This window comes from Equus caballus, chromosome 13 (assembly GCF_041296265.1).
Source record: "Equus caballus isolate H_3958 breed thoroughbred chromosome 13, TB-T2T, whole genome shotgun sequence".
In the NCBI taxonomy this organism is placed as follows: Eukaryota; Metazoa; Chordata; class Mammalia; order Perissodactyla; family Equidae; genus Equus; species Equus caballus.
The window spans coordinates 38,143,949-38,168,081 of NC_091696.1; the positions used below are offsets into that span (position 1 = coordinate 38,143,949).

General features: G+C 42.6%; 1 long non-coding RNA gene across 1 annotated transcript in view; it reads left to right on the top strand.

Annotated features, from left to right (window-relative positions):
- The window catches only part of LOC138917171 (uncharacterized), a 39,942-nt gene that overhangs the window by 13,015 nt on the left and 2,794 nt on the right, over positions 1–24,133 (top strand). The gene's annotated exons all lie outside the window — the stretch shown is intronic.

Here is a 24,133-nt window from a genome sequence, read left to right on the forward strand (position 1 = left end):
TTCTCTGTTTCTTCTTGATTCAGCTTTGGGAAGTTGTAAGAGTCTCAGAATTTATCCATTTCTTCTGGATTGTCCATTTTGTTGGCATATAGCTTTTCGTTGTATTCTCTTCTAATCCTTTGTATCTCTGTGGTATCTGTTGTAATTTCTCCTCTTTGATTTCTAATTTTATTTATCTGAGCTTTCTCTCTTTTTTCTAAGTCTGGCTAGAGGGTAGTCAGTTTTGTTTATCTTTTCAAAGAACGAGCTCTTAGTTTCATTGATCCTTTCTACTGCCTTTATTGTTTCAATTGCATTTATTTCTGTTCTGATTTTTATTATTTCTCTCCTTCTTCTGACTTTGGGCTTTGTTTGCTCTTCTTTTTCTAATTCAGTTAGGTGTAGTATGAGATTGCTTATTTGAGATTTTTCTTGTTTGTTAAGGTGAGCCTGTATGGCAATGAATTTCCCTCTTAGTACCACTTTTGCTACATTCCATGTGAGTTGGTATGGTATGTTTTCATTTTCGTTTGTCACCAGATATTTTTTGATTTCTCCTTTAATTTCTTCAGTGATCCACTGGTTGTTCAATAGCATGTTCTTTAGTCTCCACATCTTTGTCCCTTTCTCAGCTTTCTTCTTATAATTACTTTCTAGCTTCATAGCATTGTGATTGGAAAAGATGCTTGTTATTATTTCAGTCTTCTCAAACTGATTGAGGCTTGCCTCGTTTCCCAACGTACAGTCTATCCTTGAGAATGTTCCATGCACACTTGAGAAGAATGTGTATTCTGCTTTATTTGGATGGAGTATTCTATATATATATCTATTAAGTCCAATTGGCTTAGCTTTTCACTTAATTCCACTGTTTCCTCGTTGACTTTCTGTCTGGGTGATCTATCCATTAATGTAAGTGGAGTGTCGAGGTCCCTTACCATTATTGTGTTACTAGTAATATCTCCTTTTAGGTTTGTGAATAGTTGCTTTATGTACTTTGGTGCTCCTGTGTTGAGTGTGGAGATATTTATAAGTGTTATGTCTTCTTGGTGGAGTGTCCCTTTGATCATTATATACAGCTTCTCTTTGTCTCTCTTTACCTGTCTTATCTTGAAGTCTGCTTTCTCTGGTATAAGTATTGCAACACTTGCTTTCTTTTGTTTTCCATTAGCTTGAAGTATTTTCTTCCAGCTCTTCACTCTGAGCCTGTGTTTGTTGTTGGAACTGAGATGTGTTTTCTGGAGGCAGCATGTTGTTTGGTCCTGTTCTTTTCACTGGACAAAGTATTCTTGGCTGAAAATTTTTGTCCTTCAAAGATTTGAATATGTCATTCCAGTCTCTCCTAGACTGTAAGGTTTTTGCAGAGAAATCTCCTGAAAGCCTGATGGGGTTCCTTCATAGGTTATTTTCTTCTGCCTTTCTGCCCTTAGAATTTTTTTCTTTGTCATTCACTTTTGCCAGTTCCACTACTATCTGCCTTGCGGTACATCTTTTTACATTGACTTATTTAGGAGATCTGATAGTCTCTTCCACATAGATTTCCATCTCCTTCCTGAGCTTTGGGAATTTCTCTGCTATTATTTCTTTGAACAAGCTTTCTGCTCCCTTTTCTTTCTCTTCTCTGGAATACCTATAATTCTTATGTTGCATTTCCTAATTGAGTCAGATAGTTCTCAGAGACTTTCTTCATTTCTTTTTAGTCTTAGTTCTCTCTCCTCCTCTATATGGAGCATTTCAACATGTCTATCCTCGATTATGTTGATCTGCTCCTCTGTGATGTGTGCTCGAGCATTCAGGGTATCCATATTTTGTTTTATCTCTTCCATTGTGTCTTTCACCTCCAATATTTTGGATCGATTCTTCTTTATAGTTTCAATCTCTTTTGTGATGTAGCTCCCAAACTCCTTGAATTGTTTCTCTACATTCTCTTTTAATTTGTTGAGTTTTTTGATGATACCTATTTTGAATTCTCTGGCATTTAGATTACATATTTCTGTGTCCTCAGGACTGATTTATGGGTATTTGTCATTTTCTTTCTGGTCTGGAGATTTAATACAATTTCTGATACTGCTAGAGGGTGTGGTTCTGTTTCTGCACATAGTGGTATTATTTGGTCACAGTTACTGCCTGTTGCCACTGGATGGGGGTCAAGAGCCATGACCTCTGAGCCTTCTGAATTCTGCTGAGATCCCAGGCACTGGAGCCAGTGCTGGGCGGGTGGGGGAGAGGGCCACTTTCTTCTATGTGCTCTCAGGGTTTTCTCACTCTGCTCTCACTATCTCCTCTCCTGGGATGTTGGCTTGATGAGATCACCCCCCACGATAGCTTTCACCTCAATAGAGGGCTTCCCTCTAGGCCTTGAGGGCCCTCAGGGATCTTTGATGTTCCCTTAAGTGAACCTCCCCTCCCCCTTTCCTTCCCTCTAGGAGGCTGTCTGGGGTCCCAGATGGCAGTCTTTTGGGTAGAGAGAGACGTTTTCTCTTACCCCATTCCACCTCCTCTGAGGGGGGCTCCAGCCTCTCTGCCCTCCATCATATGGCTGCATGGGTCTCTCAGACAACTTTTCTGTGGTGTTTGGATGTCCTCTGTTGGGGTATGAATGTCTTTTTTGTTGAATGGTGGAGGGGAGAGATTACTGGGAAAGCTCATTCTGCCATGATGCTGACATCACTCCTCTAAACTCACCCTAAAATATTTTAGAGCAGAAACAATACTGTTAAAACAAAAGTGTACTCCCCCAGGGTGGTTCATTTGCAGTGTGAATTTGAATGTTTGTACTACTTTCTTTCAGAATTCTTCCCTGGTCTTCTAGCTGAAAGGAATTTCTTTTTCTTCTGAACTCCTTTATCAAATTTTCTAGGACCTTTGTGATTGCATTAAATTGTTCCTCCATTTATCTTGTCTCCCCTAGGGTAGTTTCAGGTTCTCAAAGGGTAAAGACTTTGTCTTATTCATTTTTATAATACCAGCTCTTAGCTCAGTGATTTTCACTCTCCAGACTTTGGGTAACATTTCAGAATAAATATTAAGAAGAAACATATCATTGCTATTTGGCCAAATAGTGGCATTAAAAAATACATGTTATTTTACACTGTGGTTAGAAGTATGGCCTCTGGAGTTAGACTTCTTGGGCTTGAAAGTAGACATTGACACTTATTAGCTGGATAATCTTGGAAAAACTACCCAACCTCTCTAGGCCTCCATTTTCTCATCTGTTAAATGGGGATAATAATAGTACCCTCACTCTAGAGTTGCTGCCATGAGAAAATGGAGTAATGTTGCTAAGTGGTAAGGACAGTGCCTGGCACTTAGTAATAGCTCAATTAACAATGCTTTCCTAATCATTACTTATGATCTCTTACCTGGACAATATAAGGCGGCAATGGTTTCTGTAGAGAACCAGGCTTCAATTATGTTCTTATAGAAGTGGCACAGGGCATCCGCTGTTTAAAGAAATGTGGATAAGTTTTTTGTCTTTGAAAAAGCAGTGAATTAATGGATCTAGTTCTTGATCACCAATGGCTGCTGTCATCATGAAAAAAGAGATAACCAGATGTTAATGTGCCTCCTGATGAAAGAATATCATATGAACTAAGAAATAGTCTTGACAAAAAGAAACAATCAGGCAGGAATCTGATTCAGCTCTAGATCTATCTACCAATTTTCAGCAAATACAGAGGACAGAGGAACATGTTAAGAACCACAGGGATGCAATTAGCAAATTCCAGGCTGTGAACCATTTAAAACGACCAATGACTCGGTTTCTTCAAGTAACAAATTGCAACAATAAAAAAGGAGGCAATGAAGGAATCCATAGATTAAAAAGATACATAAAAAATTTATCAACTAATCACAATGTGTGGACCTGATTCAAACAAATGGTAAACAAGAGAACATTCATGACTTGTTTGATGGATGAAATGAACAGTGGATATTTGATGATAAGAGGGAATTGTTAACTTTTAGATATAATAACAATGTTTTTAAAAAGTCGTCATCTTTTAGAGGTATATACTGAAACTGTTTATGGATAAAATATGGTTTCTGGAGTTGGTTAGGCATAATGATGAAACAAGATTAACCATAAAGTAATAGTGACTGAAATTGGGAAAAGAATACATGGGAATTCATTATTTTTGTATATCTTTGAGATTTTTCTATAAAAAGTGTTTCAAAAATAGGTAATTGTTTCAGGATGCTGAGAGATACTTCAGCACAGCGTGTGGGACTCCCAAAGGGAGCACAGATATCTTCCTTAGAGGACATGGGAATTGAATCTTGTATGAGTGAGTCATGGGTATAATGAGATAGAGAATTTTTTATACACCAGAATTTTACAGGGACCAGGGAAGATGGACTTATTAGCTGGAGAGCCTGGTTCCTATGAGAGAAATATTCTGAGTGGAGGGCTTGGACTACATTTCCTGGAGTGCTGAATGTTGTGGTAAAGTTTAGGAGCTCAGACTTCTGAAATGCAAGGTGGAATGATCAGCAAGATGACAGGAGGCAAGCAGTGCATGATGGGATTCCCCTCCATAGTTCCCCAGGCTACACCAACGCTACTTCTTTTGTGAATTTACACATGTGATTGGTGTCTTTTGGAAAACAGCAAGGGACAAATGGAGTTAGCACCCACAGATGTAGGAAAAGAGAGAGGGAATCATGTGGAAGTAAGGTCAGAATTCACACAAATCAGACAGGGCCCTGCATTCTAACAGGTTTTTTGGATTTCAAGGTTCAAACTCAAAGGGACATGAAAGCCCACAAGTGACTTCTGAGAAAGATGTAATATACTCATTAGAGTAAGGACTGATCCTATTCACTTTATTTTGCAATTTTGGTGCTCCAAGATTTTGCACTTGTTGGTTTTCTACCCCGACCACTTTCTCCATCCACTTCTCCTTCTCATCCCAAGAAGCTGTCTCTGATTCCTCAGGCTTACTTAGGAGTCCCTTCTATGCACTCCCAGTGTAACCTGTGTTTCTACTTTATCACACTTTCCCCACTATATTACAATTGCCTATTTCCTTGATTGCAGTCTGTGAGAGCAGGGATCCTATCTTGTTCATAGTTATGTCCCCAGCACCTATTGCCGAATCTTGCACATAAAAAACACTTAAAATTTTTGGTTGATATTGAGTCGTATTTACCTGATACTATCCACTTGGGGCCCCCTAGACTCTTCAATATTTTCAAAGATGGCCCTAGGGATCCCCCTGAAGTGGACTGTAGCAACTATAGTTTATTTCTACCTTAAAGACCTTCCCATCTCTTCTTTTCTGGTTCCTTTAAGAATTCCTCCTCCTCTCCATGTAATCCCAGCGAGACTGTCAATCTTGGTTCTTCAACCCGCCCCCTTGGAACAAACAAATATCCCAGGTTGAACCTCTTAAGATGCAGTCTCAGGGACAACCATATGACAGAATCCTGGCCAATCAGAGTCCTTTCTAAGAATTTTCCAAAGTGGAGGTGGAAAAGTAAGGCTATTTAGACCTTGAACTGAAGAGATGTGTCTAGGGTTGCTAGTGGCCATTTTATCTGCTTTTTGGAGGAAACCCTTCAGAAAACTACTCTCAGAGAAAAGCAGACAGAGAGATTGAGAGCAAGAGGGAGAGAGAGAAAGAGTGGTCTGAGGTTATTCAGTTCTGCTTTTTGTGCCAGAATTATGACTCCTTCAATCTGTTATAAGCCACCCTGATGGTCTGCCCAGCAGAATGGATCTATCATTTCCCTCTTTTGCTCAGGCTAATCTCTGTTACATGTATCCCAAATAATGCTGGCGAACACGAGGTTCTTTAGCTGCTGCTGGTATTGTACAATTGGATGGAACGTGTACATTTTCTCCTTTGCAGGCTGCATGGCTAACTAAAAATACCAAGTTTGTTAGCTATGCTGGAATCATATCAACTCAATGTGTCGACTTTGCTCATTTCAGAAGTTCTGAGTGTCAGTCATATCTGTCTTTCATAAAAAGAAAGATAAAGCCAAAATTAATATTGCCTATGGCATGCAGTATCTCACTAGACAGAATTTTTCACAACATGAGATCAGCGGAGGGAAAGACAGTGCAATCAGTCGAAGATGACGAACATGTCAAGTGTTTGGACTTAATTAACTGGATCTATGAGTATGGTATAAACAGAGTCTGAGATGGAATTGGGCCACTTCTCAAGTTCCCTTTTTCATAGTTTTGAATCGTAACCCACCTACCATTGTGTGAACTTGGCTATGAGGTCTTGAAGATTTGAATCCTGTCTTCTGAGTTTTTAACGTTTTAACTGAGAGCATTTCCTGAGCCACGTGGGACCAGATGGTTCCACCAGAGTCCTCAAACTATAAGCCTCCCCCCAGGGCCTGGGCAATCAATCTAGACTGCCTTTGTCTCCCTCCAGATAGGCTGGGGTTTTCCACTCATCACAGAATGCCTTTGGATGTATAAGGGCAGAACTAAGCCCTATAATAAGGCTTTGGTGTTACAAAGATTACGGAATTCCTTTCTCAATGTAATTCATAAAAACAATAGTAATATATAAAACAAATGTAAGACATTCCAACAACACCCTTATTTTTTCCATGTTGACTATTTCAATGTTTTTTATTTTATTTTTATTTTTTTGCTGAGGAAGATTCACCCTGAGCTTACATCCACTGCCAATCCTCCTCTTTTTTTTGCTTGAGGACGATTAGCGCTGAGCTAAAATCTGTGCCAATTTTCCTCTATTTTTTTTTGTATGTAGGACACCTCCACAGTGTGGCTGGTGAATGGAGTAGGTCCATACCTGGATCTGAACCTGCGAACCCAGGCTGCTGCAGCAGAGCATGCGGAACTTTGACCACTTGGCCATGGGCCAGGCCCTCAATGTTTATTAAAAAGTATTGGATGTTAAATTCTTTCAAAGCGTATCTTGTGCGCTCTGGCTTCTCAGGTATCCTGTTTTATGGACCATCTAGCAGTGAATGCAATTAACTCAGACAGCATCTCTCTATTTTCTATTGCTTCTATCCACCAGAAGAACAATGAGATGAATTCTTGTAAATCTTTGGCAGCCAGAAAAATGTGCCCCCTCTCACATTCACGTTATCTGAAGTATATCCATTATATGAACGCCTCTGCTTAATTCTCTTTTCTTTCTATCTCAACCTCATTTGCACAGGAATAGGACTTTTTGTTCCATGCCCCTTACTCTCCCTCCAAATCTTTGCATGGTACCCTCTAGACTGAACATCAGTTGAGTGGTTAACAAACTCTTCTACTTTCACATTTTCTGCATCCTCTTCACTGAATGTTCTTTTTGTCGTTTGCATTATAGAGATCTGGCTCTTCATGAGAATAGGTTACTATTTTCCCCTTTTAAGTGGAGGCTGTTGATTCTTCCATAATCCTTGTGTTTGGCACCCTCCGAGCTTCCAGTATGACCTCCTGAACATTACCCCTCTCACCCTATGTACAATCCCTCTCTCTCTTTGAGACTCACGCCATTTACCTTAACCACCCTCTGACACTCCTGGTTGTTGTAATTTACCAACCTCCCAGTCATTCCTTGTCCATTAAAGCCTTTAGCATAAGGTTCTTGATCTTTCCTTTGACTCCATGTCCCACCATTATCCTGAGTGACTCCTACATCTATATGGATGACCAATCCTACGCTCTAGTCTCTTCCTTCCTTGACTTTTATCATCAGGGAGTTTCATGAGACTTAACCCCCCTTGGCCGTGCTTCTGATTTTGGCATCACCTGTAAGTGTTTCACCTCTGAAATCTTAAGTCCATGCATCTCATGTTTTTATTACTACTGCTGTGGACTTAATTGGTCCCCCTAAAACTTGTATATTGAAGCCCTAACTCCCAATATGATGGTATTTGGAGGTGGAAACTTTTGGAGGTAATTAGGTTTAGATGAGGTCATTAGGGTGGGGCTCTCACGATGGTATTAGTATTTGTATAAGAAGAGACACTAGAGAACTTTGTCTCTCTTTCTCTCCACCATGTGAGGACACAGAAAGCAGCTGTCTGCAAGCCAGGGAGAGAGCTCTCACCAGAACCCAATTATGCTGGCACCCTCATCTTAGACTTGCCTCCTCTAGAATTGCGAGAAATAAATATCACTTGTTTAAGCCATTCAATCTTTGGCACTGTTATGGCAGCCCAAGCAGATTAAGACAATTACCTTCAGTCCCTCCAGCTCTACTAACGCTTTCAGTACCTTGTCTTCTCACCATTGATCTGCCTTTTTCTTGAATTCACTTCCTTGCCTAATCAGCTTGCATTCTTAGTCCTTCACTTTAACCATTTTCTTGCCAACTTCCCAAGATCCCTTGCCCACTGCCTTTTTATTGTGCCTACTTGGGAAACCCTTAATCCTGGGTCATTCCTACTCTCCACTTGTATTTGTGATTTTCTGCAATATTTAAGGGTGATGTTCTCAAATATTAGAGAATATTTCTCCAACATTCACACAACCACATAGAGAGTGACTTTGAAGATGGATGATCACAAACCTCAAATGTGTCCTTATCATCACCCATTTCTCCTGCATTTCTGGCATCTGCTCTCTCTTCCATTTGCAGCAGTGATAATTTTTTTAAAAGATTTTATTTTTTTTTTCCTTTTTCTCCACAAAGCCCCCCAGTACATAGTTGTATATTCTTCATTGTGGGTTCTTCTACTTGTGGCATGTGGGACTCCACCTCAGAGTGGTTTGATGAGCAGTGCCATGTCCACGCCCAGGATTCAAACCAATGAAACACTGGGCCACCTGCAGCGGAGTGCATGAACTTAACCACTCGGCCACAGGGCCAGCCCTCAGCAATGATAATTTTAAACATTGTCCACTCAGACTTCTACAGCACCTTTTTTCCCCATTCTCATCGAGTGATACTGAGTCCTATTTCACAGAGAAAATAGGATTCATCAGGTGGAAACTAGCTTAACTTCCTACTATGGAATCTACAAGCTTACATTTGTCTGTACCCCAGAATCCTTTGTGTTATGATGGAAGAGGGATCCCTTTAGTTTAAGTCAGTTTCTCTTCCCATGTTGAGGATCCAGCTAGTTGCATTTCTAGTGTGTGCCTTGTGCTTTGACGGTGCGTTTATGTAGTGGATGGACAAGTTTGGCCATCTGGCTGAATGGCAAATCAGCATCACCCTACAGTTTTGGCCTGCCCGTAGCCTTCAGAGATGTCCTACTTAGTGATGTTTCCAGTCCTCCATCTCCTCAGGGCTGATGAATCTTTCTGCAGCCACACAATGCTTCAGACTCTTGAATCCATAGCAAAAGCGATCAAAAATTGTTCTTGCACTTCGTGAATATTTCTACCAGTAGTAGGTCTGTTGTAAAGAGGAGTCTTGGGGGAAATGATTCAGATATTGTCAAATATACGAGGCACTCATTAAGTAGTAGTTGATGTTCTTATTACCGTTCTATTAGATAATCTATTCAGACATCCCATTTGGATAGACTTCCCTGAAGACACTTACTCTTCTCGAGAAGAGGAATTAGTGTTAAACGTGAGTCAATCAAATGATAGTACTAACTGAAGGAAGCCAGCCTTATGAAGACACCCTTCTGAGTTTCCTTTACTTCTCCAAAGCCTGAGCTGCGTGAAGGATATGTCAGAAATGGTAATATAAAGCAGAATCTACTTTTCTGAACTCTGAGGGTAAAAAGAAAGCTGTTTATTTTACAAACTGGGCTCAACATCTCTGGATATTATGAGAGGTTTCCACAGGGCCCCAGGAATAGAGAAGATAGTAGTGAACACCTTTTATAAACCCATAATTCATTTTATGAGTATTTGATTTTGGTGAGGGTGGAAGAGTCAGATGCGGGAAGAAGATTGGAAGAAAACTCTTTGTGGTCTCAGATAGAGGCAGAGTGACCTGTTGTATTTTGAACATGAGAGTGTCAATTAGTGGTTACCTGGTAGCTCATCTGTGTTAGATAATATCTGACTACCCATTCAGTTCCTGAGAGTAAGAAAGATCAAAGTTGGAGAACTGTTTCTAAATTAATTCCAAAATCATCATTATGTCCTTGCCTTTGCATTATCATTAATTTCAGGGCACAAGTGAGAGTTGACTATTTTGAAATTTTTAAATGCTTCTCTTTTAAGAGTGTAAGAAATAATCCAGACATTTCATGAGATGATAGCATGTTGGTGAATGAAGATATGCCATATTTAACATAACACATTTTTTGCTGCTCCATAAAATGCCAATGAATTAGGTCATGTGCTTTCTTCACGTAATTATAATGTAATATGCTAATATCATTTCCTACCACGAACGCTTCCTTCTGTAGAATATGTGTCCTTGTCCACATAGCTACAGTGAAATTTAGAGTGAAGTGATTATTTAGCAAACTCTGAGGCCTGATACAATGCTTTGGGCCTGTGATTTCTCACTAATCTTCATTGATGATGATAAACAATTCCACTTTGCAGGTATCCTAGAGAATTCTAGGGTATATGCAAAGATGCTGTTTTTAGCAGCTTGGAAAAAATCCAAGTATCTTTGATAGGTGCTTTGATAGTTCCATACTAAGGGACATTATGCAATAATTTAAAAGAATAAGATGTACAATCACATGCTGTCGTGAATAAAGCTCTAAGGTACAGTGTGGAGAGAAAAATGCAAGCTTCACCATGACATACAGAATGATACCTTCTACATAATTCACCCCCCAATATTAGAATATATTTCTACGGGGATAGATAGATATAGGTTTAGATATACATTTATTTTTAAAAGGTCTAGAAGGATCTATATCCAGTAGGGGAGGTGGTCTTTTTCTTTAATGTTTACCTTTTTTTACATGTAATATATTTTTCTTTAATGTTTATATTTTTAAAGGGAGGTATGATTACAAATTAATTAAACACATCCAACCTTTTGATTACAATTAGGTTTTATATTCCTAACTACTTTGGAGCCAGCAGATATGGATTCAGAAGTGACACGGGAATAAAAAATCTCACGACCTAGTGGAGTTATTGTCATAAATGGCAACAAGACAGATGCTTTAATGAAGGGTAGAATTGGATTATTTCAATAAATTGAGGATTCCTAGTCTCATTTGCGGCACCATGAGTGGAAATGGACTCTTTGGAGAGATCTTCTGTTACCTGGCAAAACACTTGTGTGGAAGCAGTTCCTGGTACGTCCCTGGATTTCTAGGTAGGATGATGATGGGAAACCTGCACAGGGCCTGGGACCCCAAGGAGGGAAGAAAACAAAATCTGTGTGTGAAGATGGGAAAGCCAGTGAGACAGTTGTGGAAATGTCCAGGGGACAGGATCACTAACATCAAGACTCAGCTGGAGCAAGTCCTTTATCTTAATGAGCCCTGGAAGAGGATTTAGCTGTTCCTATCTGGATCTAGGAGCTACAGTGTTAACCATCCAAGAACCGAATGGATACACAGCTTGGCCTTTACTTCTGGATCCCAGAAGCTTTTTGTTTAGGTTTATTGTTTTGAATAATAATCCTGGATCTTGTCACTGAAATTTTAGATTGTGAAGATATTTTAGAGATTAACACAGAAGTATAGAGATTGTGTGATGGAATCCAATAGGCCCAGTTTTATTTCTGGTTCCAGCTCTGACTCCTTGGGCTAGTTAGTTAATCTCTCTGAGCATCCGTTTCCCCAGTTTCTACCTCACAGTGCTGTTGGGGAGATCAATGAAATAATGCATGTTAGGAGCCAGTATCTGGTGAATAAAACATAGTGGATATTAACATTATCATCTTCATTATCATTATTGCCTGTTAAAAGTTTCATTTTCAGCGATTCAACTGAAGCAGCCAAGTCCTCCTGATTCCAAACAGCCTAGAGAAGTGAGAGGACATTGTTCTCAGAAGGAGGGAGAACATCTTCGGGTCAAGATGACATTTCAAATTTAGTTCTTGATTCATCTCATGTTGGGACGAGTCGCTGGGCCATTGCTAATGTTTCCTTTCTGGCCTTTGCCCCGGCCCTCGCCGGGAACTGGTCTAATGTTTAGAAGAGACTCAGGGCAGAAGGTTTGGTTGTGATCCAGAAACACACAGCTCCTTAAAGCCAAGTTCCCAAGACATTGCTCAGAGACAAAGTTTCACCAAGAGTATCACCCAAACACCACAAGATATCTGCTGGCTGAAAGTCCATCCACTGTCTAAAGAGAAACAGGAAAAACATCTGAATTCTCTTGCGTTGGTACTAGCAACAACAAGAAGAATTGCTAGTTGTCAAGCACTAACCTGTGGAAATAAAAACCATTCAAATGAGAACAAGCAAAGGCTATTTTCTCAGAGTTTGCTATAGCAAGGGAGTCGGCCCCCATCATTTGCAGTTTGGCAGAGATCCAGGCAGGCAGAGGACTGTAAAGCTTTATAGTGGAGAGAAGGGAAGGATCTGGATGCCCCCTGAGTGGAGGCTGTGGCATGGGGAAGCTGTAGGCGGGCTAACTAGAGGTGGACGTCCTATGTGATTGGTTAGGGGAGCACGTTTGGCTGTCACTGGTTGGTCCTATGTTAGAAGCGGGACAAAAATTAGGGAAGCTGCCAGTTATTAATTAATTCCTGGCCATTTGGGGCTGATTGCTGCAGGGGTTATTGTTTGGCTTTCTGGGCTGGTTGCTGGAGACAGTGGTCTGACTTCCTCCAAGTCTGATTTGGAGATAGCAGGCTGGCCTCCTGGGCTAGTCTGTAGATAATGGGTTGGTTTCCTGGGCTGGTTGCTGCAGACTGTGGGTCAGAGTTCTGTTTTAATATGTGATCTGGCCATTGTCCATTTGTATATTCAGGCTCTTACGCTGTATGTGTGGTACTGTGTTCACTGCTTTACACACGTCAACTTATTGAATACTTCCTTCTATACAAACAGCACACTCTCCACAATGTTCTGCACTGCTTGTTCTCCTGCACAGTGCATGCTGAAGATCTTTCCATATCAAACATATATTTTAAGTGCTATATTTTTAAAATAGTGGCATAATATTTCATTGGATAGATGTACCATTATTTGTTTAACCACCCCCCAAACCCAACCTTGTTGCTATTACAAATTAGGGTGCAACACCTATCCTTGTGGTGATGACAGCTTGCATGTACGGCAATGGATCTGTGGGATACATTCCTGGAAATGGACTGCTGGGTAAAAGGGAAGGTATGATGTTGCTAAATTTTACCTCAAATTATACCTAATTTAATTCTTACAAAAACACTATAGGATTGGCGTTTTGATAGACGAGGGAACTGTCTCATAGACATGAAACAGCTGGTCCAAGGCGATGAGTGCAGCCTTGGAATTGGAACCTCGATCTAGCCAGTGGGCTCTGAAGCACTGTGTCCTACTGCCTCCTCCCCGTGTTAGGGTGGCTACTGTTATTAACCTCCAGCCTCAGGTCAGGCACTGAGCTAAGCATGCTCTGTACAATAGCTCCTTTAAATCTCACAACCCGGAGGCCGGCACGGTGGCCTGGGGGTTAAGTTCATGTGCTCCGCTTTGCTGGCCCAGGGTTTTGCCAGTTCGCATGCTGGGCACGGACATGGCACCACTCGTTAGGCCATGCTGAGGCAGCATCCCACATGCCACAACTAGAAGGACCCACAACTAAAGAATACAACTACATACTGGGAGGATTTGGGGAGAAAAAGCAGAAAAATAAATAAATAAAGATTGCCAGCTGAGCTAATATCTGTTGCCAATTTTTAAGTCTCGCAACCTTCGGAGGTAGATGTTACTGTATTTATTAAATCTAAGATGCCATCAATGAGAAGTTCCACCATTATTCTGTGACTCATCAAGAAAATGCAAAACAGTGCTACTTAAACTTGAGCATGCTTTGTTTGTAAGGCACTTCCTGATGTTAAAATGAAATGTAAAAAAGTGTGCATCTTGGAGTCACAAAATACAGCATTATCCCATTTCACAAGTGAGGACACTGAAGTATCATGAGGTGAAATGACTTGCCTAAGGTCACACTAGGCACTGGCAGAATTGAGGTTTGAACGGTTATCCATTTAATGCCAGAGCCACCTCAGTACTCAACCCTTTCCTTGCTCTTGTGCTGGGGGCAAATAATTCTCTGGAGTCAGAACTTCTCCAAGTAAAGTATTGGTACCAGGGAATTCTCCAGGTTTAGATGGCAGAGCAGGAGGGCTTGGAAATGTGCAGGGCTGTTATCCCGGCTGATATGAGCTAAACCGCCACAGCCTCTGCCTCTGCCACCTGGTTTAATCATCTCGTGTTCTAGAACTCAGTTCCGATGATCAGATTTTCCTGCTTAAAAACAACCCTCCAACGGCTCCCCAGTGCTGTCATGATAAGGTAAGGGTGATACTCTTTTCTTATAATCAAGTCCATGTGACTTCACCCTCACCTCTCATTTCTTTTCTTTCCACACCTTACACTTCAGCCAAACTGGCCCTGTGCTCTATACATCCTCTTGCTTTTTTCTCTTCCAGCCTTTGGGTTGGTCTACGCTGTTTCCTTTGCTCTGAGTGCTCTTTCCATGCTCACCTCCACATAATCAAATCCCATATACAGACTTCACTTCCAATCCTCTATATGCCGGGCTCTTTTGGAAATGATTGCTCTGTCCTCTGAGCCCCCTAATGCTTTCTCCTAAAGAATCACGAACTTTCTGCCATGAATTACAGCTATTCATATGCTTGTCTTGGCTCTCTGACTAGCCTGTGGACTTCTTGAGGGTAAAGTTCACACCTGACTCCTGTTTGAACCCCTGCTTTCTCTTGATCTAGTGACCAACACAGAGTAGAGATCAGATACCACCCTTACTGTATGGAGACGTTCAATGAACACAGAATTGGAAATGACATTAGATAGAGACCTTCAAACCTGCTCTCAATTCCTATACTCTTTGACTGACCTCTTTAAGGCAAGTTGATTCTGCAGGGTCCTAAATCTGTGTTTGGATCTCCTTGATTGCTTATATCTTCTGATATTTGCTTTAGAACACAAGATGTGTTAAACACCTGCATGCAGTCTTCTGACCCGGTTTCAGCCCTCCAGGTGCCTCAGGTCCCCTCTTACCTCAGTTTCCCCATCATAATGATGTGGGTGTTTCTGGCATTGTATTGTGAGGGAGGTGAAATTGGAGACCAGGGACTTGGCACAGATTGTAATTCTCGATTTTAAAAAATCATTGTGAAAGCTCCTTTCTTTGTAGACCTGGGTGACTTGGGGACATTTCCTGATTCTCAGGGTATAACCGTGTGACCAAAAAAATCTCCTTAAATTCTGTCAGTGTCTGTCTTGGTTGGCGTTATGTTGCCTTCTAGGTACCAGGGCTTTACGAAGTCTTGGATGTTATCCAGCGGGCCCTTTTATGAATTCATGTATTAAATAAATGAATAATTTCAGTTTCTCCAACTCTAATTCTCTGCCTGATATCCACTGTTTGTTAATAGCTCATAAAGAGTCAAAGATTTTGTGGTGAGTTTGAGCAACACACATACATGTACCTATTTCCCCTAAGGGATTCTTGGTTAAGTTTCTTAAGAGAAGTTTTTTCTTTTTCTTTTTCCTGAAGGTTGGCACTTGAGCTAACAACTGTGGCCAATCTTCCTTTTTTCTTTTCTTTTCTTCTTCTTCTTCCCAAAGCCTCCCAGTACATAGTTGTATATTGTAGTTGTAGGTCCCTCTTGTTGTGCTATGTGGGACATTGCCTCAGCGTGGCCTGATGAGTGGTGCCATGTCCATGCCCAGGGTCCAAACAGGTGAAACCCTGGGCCACCAAAGTGGAGGGTATGAACTTAACCACTCGGCCATGGGGCTGGCCTCTCTTAAGAGAACTTGAGCACAGAGTCACAATTCACAAGCATTTATCTTAGGAAGAATTGACTGTCAGGTTGGGAAACCAAAACAAACGCAAGGCAATTACTTCAATGGGTGTTCAACCAAAAAGACTGAAATCATTTTCAGTGCTGGAGGAAAAATGGGCTACATTAGATTTTCCAAGAGATAGTATATCCATGAGCTATTGCAAGATTTTTTTTTTAAAGATTGGCACCTGAGCTAACAACTGTTGCCAATCTTCTTTTTTTTTTTTCTTTTTTCCCTGCTTTATCTTCCCAAACACCCCCGTACATAGTTGTATATCTTAGTTGCAGGTCCTTCTAGTTTTGGGATGTGGGACACTGCCTCAACGTGTCCTGACAAGCGGTGCCATGTCCGAGCCAAGGATCCAAACCCTGGGCCGCCGCAGTGGAGCACGCGAACCTAACCGCTCGGCCACGGAGCCAGCCCCAGAAGATTATTTTTTAATGAGTAGTATGATGGCATGGGATTTTCATCTCAGGTGCTGAGTCTAGCCCCAAACCCCTTGTAAGTTGTGACTCTGCCTTTGTGTTTATCACTACATATAGTGGTCAACACACTTGTTCACCATGGTTCTGTTAGCAGAGAAGAACAGGAAACATACAACAGTGTGTCTTTTGGGTAATTACCCTGGATCCCTCCCCAGCTACATGGACCCACTGCTCTTCCTCTCTCCCCAAGACTCTTAGATTTCTGGCTCTTCAGTAACTCGTTTTTGATCCTTTTGTGTACACCTTCCCACTTTGCTTGCAGTCCCATTTCTGCTCTCAATGTTGACATTTTCTGCAGTCTTGGGTTAGAAACTCCTTTCTTAGCTTTAGTCCCATGAAACTCTCCCTTTGATCCCCAAGAGAAGAGCTTTCAGACCAATAAAGGACTCCCTTAAGAGCACAGCAGAGTGCCTGAGATATCCATACATCTGTACATCTGAAGGTTGGTGGACTAGGCTTCTGGGAGGCAGTGGAACTAGGAGAGGAGCTTCCTCCCCCCTTCCTGGCAGAGGCAATCCAAAACGACGATACCACTGGCAGGGGAAGTGACGGTCTGACCTGCGGTTTCTAAAAGTGCACTAGTACCGGGGACCAGAAGGCTACAGGGACAGCAATTGTTGTCATGGCTCAGCCCACCCCTCCCCTAGCAGTCTCATGTGACACCTGTGACCTGAGGCTTCAGGAGCCACAGCAGTACCCATGACGCTGACCCTACTAGCAGTGGGGGCTGCATATAAGACCCTAGGCCCCTGCCAGCAGCAGTGACACCCATGAACCCAGCACATCTGGCAGTGGTGCTCCCAGCAACCACAGTTAACCCCAGAGCAGCAGCACAGGTGGTATACGTGGCAGCAGCACCTGAGCCTGTGGAGGGCCAGTGGGGGAGCAGAAGATCCAGGCTTCCCCAACAGCAATAGAAGTGCTCTCAACCTGGTGACCCCAGTGGCAGCACCCACAGCTGCAGCAACATTAGAGGCAGCAGGTGATCAGCAACATCGGAGACACAAGGAGGGCGCTGATGATGTCTCTGGCAGAGGCACTGGAGGGTGGAAAGTGCAGGCTCTCAAATACAAGCAGAAGCAACTCAGAATCAAAGTAAGAAAAGCCTTACCCCAGTGAGAACGGTGTTTGCCATCACAAATGCGCCAGCAGAGGATCAACTCATCGAGCGCCGTGAAGAACTACAGTAACGTGGGAGAACAGAAAGCAGGTGACAGCTCTCCAAAAACCAAACTTGAAGCCACAGAAGACTGCAATCTAACTGACAGAGAATTCAAAACAGATGTCGTGAAGAAACTCAGCAAGTTAGAAGAAAACTCCGAAAGACAGTTAATGAGCTCAGGAATAAAAGTAACGAACAGACAGAGTACTTCACCAAAGAGATTGAAACTAAAAAAAAGCCAAACAAATTCTGGACATGAAGACCACAATGGGATGGAAAATAAAGGACAAAGCATTGGAAATAGAGCACAAAATGTGGAAGAGAGAATTAGAGGGGTCAAAGATAGAAATTTAGAAATGATTTAAGTGGAAGAGGAGAGAGAACTAAGATTTTTTGAAAATGAAGAAATTTTATGAAAAATATCCAACTCTATTAGGAAAAGCAACATAAGCATAATAGATATCCTGGAAGCAGAAGAGAGGGAGAAAGGAGCAGAGAGCTTATTTAAGAAGTAATAGCTGAGAACTTCCCCAACCTGCGTAAGGAACTGGATATACAAGTACATGAAGCTAATACAACTCCTAATTATCTCAACATAAAAAGACCTTCTCCAAGGCACATTATATTAAAAATGTCAAAAGTCAATGACATTACCATAGGCGAAGAGGGTGGAGAGAGGGCAAAAGGGCACATATGTATGGTGACAGATAAAATCTATTGGTGGTGAACATAACACAGTCTATACGGGAACTGATATATAATAATGTACATCTGAAATTTACTCAAGTTACAAGCCAATATGACTTCAACAAAAAGAAAAGAATACATACAACACCAAAAAATATCCAATTTAAAAATATGGTCAGGGGCCGGCCCCGTGGCCGAGTGGTTGGGTTCACACACTCTGCTTCAGCGGCCCAGGGTTTCGGCTTCGAATCCTGGGCGCAGATATGCTGCCGCTCATCGGGCCATGCTGAGGCAGCATCCCACATGCCACAATTAGAAGGACCTACAACTACAAATACATGACTGTGTACCAGGGGGCTTTGGGGAGAAAAAGGAAAAATAAAATCTTTAAAAAAATGGTCAGAGGACTTGAGTAGACATTTCTACAGAAAAGATATTCTGCAAAGAACTATTTCTACAAGTAAACAAGGAACACAGGAGAAGATGCTCACCATCATTAGCCATGAGGGAAATCCAAAATAAAACAACAACGATGCATGTCAGCAAGACAGTGAGATAGGATTGCCCAGCACTCATCGCCCACAGAAACCATAATTTAACCACCATTCATGGGCAAAAATACCTTTAGGAAAGCTCTAGAAGCCAGGTGTGAGGTCTCAGCATGCCGGTGGAGCAGAAAATCTAACAACCACATTGAGAAGGGCAGAAAGAACAGCACCACCTGCGTCACCATTCCCAGAGGCTGGCTCGGCTCAGCTCAGAGAGACCTCTCCACCTGTGATTTCTCCCAGGGGGAAGAGAGCAGTGTGAGCGTCACTTCCACAGGCTTTCCAGGCACTGCTTGAAACCTATTTCTGTCTTGCTGAGGGAATGAGCATGGCTGGATCCTCTGGGGGTAGCTAAGAACAAAGATGTGGAGAGGGCTTCACAGCAACCACTGTGGGATCTCAAAGCCAGCCCACAGGCACTGCCAGCCACCCCACCCACAGGCCCTGCAGCTGGTATGGATGTTCCTCAGAAAACTGAAAACAGGGCTACCATATGATGCAGGAATGCCACCCTGGGTATATATCCAGAGGAAATGAAATCAGGATCTCAGAGAGATATCTGCACCCCATGTTCACTACGGCGTTACTCACAATAGCCAAGATACGGGAACAACCTAAATGTCCATCAGCAGCTGTGTGCATAAAGAAAATGTGATGTATTTAAACACAATGGGATATTATTCAGGCTTAGAAAAGAAGGACATCCTGCCAGTTGTGACAAGATGGATGAACCTGGAGGACATTATGCTAAGTGAAATAAGACAGACACAGAAAGATAAATATTGCATAAATTCACTTTTATGTAGAATAAAAAAAAACTGAACTCATAGTGACACACAGTAGAATAGTGATTACCAGAGGCTGAGGGATGGGGAGAAAGAAATGATATTGATCAAATGTAATAAACTGTCTGTAATAAGGTGAATAAGTTATGGAGACAAATGTACAGTATGGTGACTATAGTCAATATTGTGTTATATACCTGAAATTTACTAAGAGATCTCAAGTATTCTCACCACACACACACACACACACACATACACACACAGACATGCAAATTGTAACTATGTGAGGTGAAGGATGTGTTAATTAGCTTGAGCACAGTGATCTTTTCAAAATGTACATATTATCAAAATATCAAGATGTACACCTTAAATATATATAATTCCTATTTGTCAATTATACCCCAGTAAAGCTGAAGGGAAAAGAAAAAGAAAGGTCAATGACAAAGAAAGAAAATTAAGGGCAGCCAGAGAATAGAAAATAAGATAGAATGGAACCCCCATCAGTCTATCAGTGGATTTCTCAGCAGAAATTCTACAGGCTAGGAGAGAATGGAATGAAAGATTCAAAATATATCACAGAAATATACCACTTCAAATATATATAGACACACAGAGAAAAACTCATGTCCACAATCAATATACTCACAGACAGAAACTCAGACTCTCAGGTCTCTAATGCAGAATAAGACAACCAAACACACATGCACACACACACACTCCCAGACCCTCCCTCCCACCCCAGCCCACAAGACAGCTCCCAAGAGAGACAGACAGCCCTGGCACTCAGTGGAGGCCACTGCAGGCAGACAGGATGAATAGACCTCAGCATGACCTGCCCCACCTAAGCTATCATGGCAGGGGGCATTTTCCTGATTCCAAACCAAGTACTGGAGATCTGCCTCAAGCCAGGGCCTTCTGGATGGCTGTGCGTGGGTCCTGAGATGTCAGAGAGTGACCAGGGTAGGGTTTCTCTGAGGACAGGGGTCCAGGGCAGGGACAGGGACCCTGACAGGGTGCAGTTAGAGTGGGTGTTTTGGATGGGGCTTAGCAGATCCTGAGGTCAAGAGAGGTGGAGAGGAGAGTTTCCCCAGGACCCTGCCGTGTGTCGGAGAGGGCTGCACCCTCTCCTACAATAACAACAATAACAGTAATGCCGTCACCAGAGCTATTATATGGCAATATTATCTTCATCACAGCAATGACTGACCATTAGTCCCAGGTCAAGGAGCTGAGAGCTGACCATGGCTGCCTGGTTTGGCCTCATCTTTGGAGTAGGGCAGACCTCAAGCAAAGCTGGGTCCTGGACAAAGCTTCTCTCTGGCCCCTTCTCCCTCTGGAGTCTCTAGGCCTCAGTCTGCCCCTCTCCCAAAATCCCTTCCCAGACCCAAGTCCTCTCTGACCCTTTTCTCAGCCTTGGTACCGCCCTCTCCATGACCGCTCTGAACCTGATTCCCCAGCTGTGCAAGGGGGATAGAGATGGTACCAACCTGAGCATCCCATGAGATGATGCCTACACAGCACAATGCTTAGCACATGCCCATAAGAGGAGGGACCTTTGATTATATCATTATTGCCTTTAATGAATGTGCACCTTCTAAGGCACAAGTTCTGGGAGGACAGAGACCCCTGGGAGATGATGCTAATATGCACAGGGACTGGGCACTTGGCTACCTCTTGTCCTTATGACAGTCTTCGGACTCAGGCATGGACACTCCCATTTTAATGAAGGAAACCTGATCAGTGTCACACAGCTGGTAAGCTGCACAACCAGCTCTCAAGCCCAAGACTCCTGGCCTGGCCTCCAGGGGCCTTGAAGGGCTCCCCTGCCCTAGCTTTTGGTAGCAAGCACTTCCTTGGCTGCAGAAAAGATCTCAACTGTTCCAGGTCCCCAACCTCTGTTCACTTCTCTTTCTTTCCTTCCTCCCTGCTGGAGCTCTGATCAGGGTGACCCTGGCATCCTTCATGGAAGTCCCCAGTCCCTTACAGGCTGGGCCTCTCTCCCATTCACTTCTCTGCTGGTCTGACTTCCACACCTTCTGTACTGGTCTCTCCTTGTGTAACCAGGTAAGCCCACCTCTGGGGTTCTTTAGGCAGCCAACAGCATCTAAACAGAATTTCATATGCTCTATTGTTTTGTTTTGTTTTTGTTTTGCCTGTTTTTATGGTTTCTTTATATTTATGGTGAAAGACAGTGATTTTCCACCATAAAAGTGATGGAACATTTCCTGTTTACTATAAATTTACATAATAATAAAAATGGTGGGATTTAAAGTAATGATTTTAAGCTGCCATGGGCCTGAATGAGTTGGGGAAACAGTGTGCCCAATCATGCAGAACAGAGCCTTAAGGAATTCAGGATGGGAACAAGGAGAGATGATCACCAGTGGGGTTTGTCCTAGTCACCTGAGTCCCCTGGCCCCTGTCCACCTGCTTGGCTCTCCCCACCCATCACTCCTGGTGCTGCCAAGCTCTCTCTGTATTGCCCCCATGTGGCCCAGCAGAGAAGCTGATGAACTTTCTCTCTTAAAATGCTCACTTTCCTGGAGATCCTGGGAGATCAATCATGAGAGTCAGCTTAGAGATTTCCCCCATTAAAGTTCATAATGTAGAGCCATGCTAACAGGTAGTAAGATGACATAGATAAGTGACATATCCACTGCTGTTTCAGGTGATAAGATATCTGGTTCATTAGGAATGATTTTGAGACCACACACACTTTGTCACGCAAAGTAGAATATCCAGACCAGAAGAAGACGTATTTTCTTACCATTTAATCATAATCATATCATTCAGGTCAAATATAGCCTCTTCCTTTGGGATTTCTTCCTACAGTCGTATTTCATTAATCATATTTATAAATATTATAGTATTTTCAAACATATGGAACTATCTATTAGCTTTCTATCAGTGACTTCTAGCACAGTTCCATTATTAGAAACATGCTCTGTGTGATATCATTCCTCCAAAATATATTGAAATTTGCTTTATAGCCCAAATAAATAGGATTAATCTTGTATATGTATCATATGTGCTTAAAATTAATGTATCCTTGAGGCTGGCCTTGTGGCCTAGTGATTAAATTCAGCGTGCTTCACTTTGGCAGCCCAGGTTCAATTCCCGGGCACGGACCTACACCACTCAGTAGCAGCATGCTGTGGTAGTGACCCACATACAAAACAGAGGAAGATTAGCCCAGATATTCATTCAGGGGAATCTTCCTCAGCAAGAAAAAAAAATAATGTGTCCTCAGCAGTTGTTTTCTGGGTACAGACAGATATACATATACATCTACAGTATTAAGATGATGTGCTATTAAGATCTTTTGCATCTTACAGATGTTCTGCTTTTTGTATGAATTGCTGAGGGAGGGGTGTGAAAACCTCCAACTCTGCTTGTGTATTTGATTCTTCTTTCACTTCTGTCATCATTTGCTTTATGTTTTTGAGCAAATGCCCATGGGAAATCTTGGGAGGTTGGAAAGGAAGGACGGAGTGCCCAGAAGTGGGCGGCAGGGGACCTGGGTTGGGAAGGACTGGAAACCAAGTCGTTGAAGGTTCCAGAGAGGACCTGTCATTGGGATGCTCCTGGTGAGGCATCAAGTTGGGGAGGGGCATTCTAAAAATGAGGTCATGCAGAGTGTGCACTGTGATGAACCAAAGGTGCAGGCAGGGGATTGGTCAAGAGGGAGTATAAAGGATCGGGATTCCTAAGGCAGCACCCAAACAGGAGAAGGTTTAGAGGAAGATGAAGCCCTTGTCCCCTCCAACTGCTCCTGAGAGTCCACTTCACCTACTTCTTGTGTCCTGCTGACCTACTGACCTGTCTGAACCCTCCTCCCTCCCCTCTAGGACTTGATCTCACCCAGTACTTTCCCTGACTCCCTTCTTCTTCTCCTCCCAGCTGTCCAACACACGCCTTCCTGCACAGCCCCTGCACAATCCCATCCCGAATTCCAACTCCTCCCTGGACCCCCTCCCCACCCCTCTACTGAACCCCTCCACATTTTTACTTCCCAGTTGCCTTCCTGGAAACCTCAGGGCCCTTGAGAGGATCAGGACATGGAGGTGCAGGGGATGGTCTTGTGGCTCCTCCTGCTCGGGTCTCCCAGTTACCCAACCATGAATGTGAATAAATATCAGACATCACTGGTATCTTCTTTTTATTGGGCTCTTTCCCATGGTGGTTAATAACAGCTTTTCATGGAATCCTTGTTGGGAACTCAGACATTCCTTCCTTCTTTCTTCTTGTTTTTTTTTTTTTTTTTTTTTTTTAGAAAGATTAACCCTGAGCTAACATCTGTTGCCAATCCTCCTCTTTTTGCTGAGGAAGACTGGCCCTGAGCTCACATCCATGCCCATCTGCCTCTACTTTCTATGTGGGACACCTATCACAGCGTGGCATGCCAAGTGATGCCATGTCCGCACCGGGATCCAAACTGGTGAACCCCAGGCCGCTGAAGCGGGACATGTGAACTTAACTGCCATGCCACTGAGCCGGCCCCGGAACTCAGACATTCCTGAAGCCTGAGGACCTCAGGGCAGGTTTCTTGACCAGCCTGAACTGGTTCTGGCCACAGCTGTCCACATCAAGTTCTGGGTCCTGACAGCACTGCTTGGACCAAACACAACAAGGTTGACAGGATGGAAACCTGAAAATAGTAAC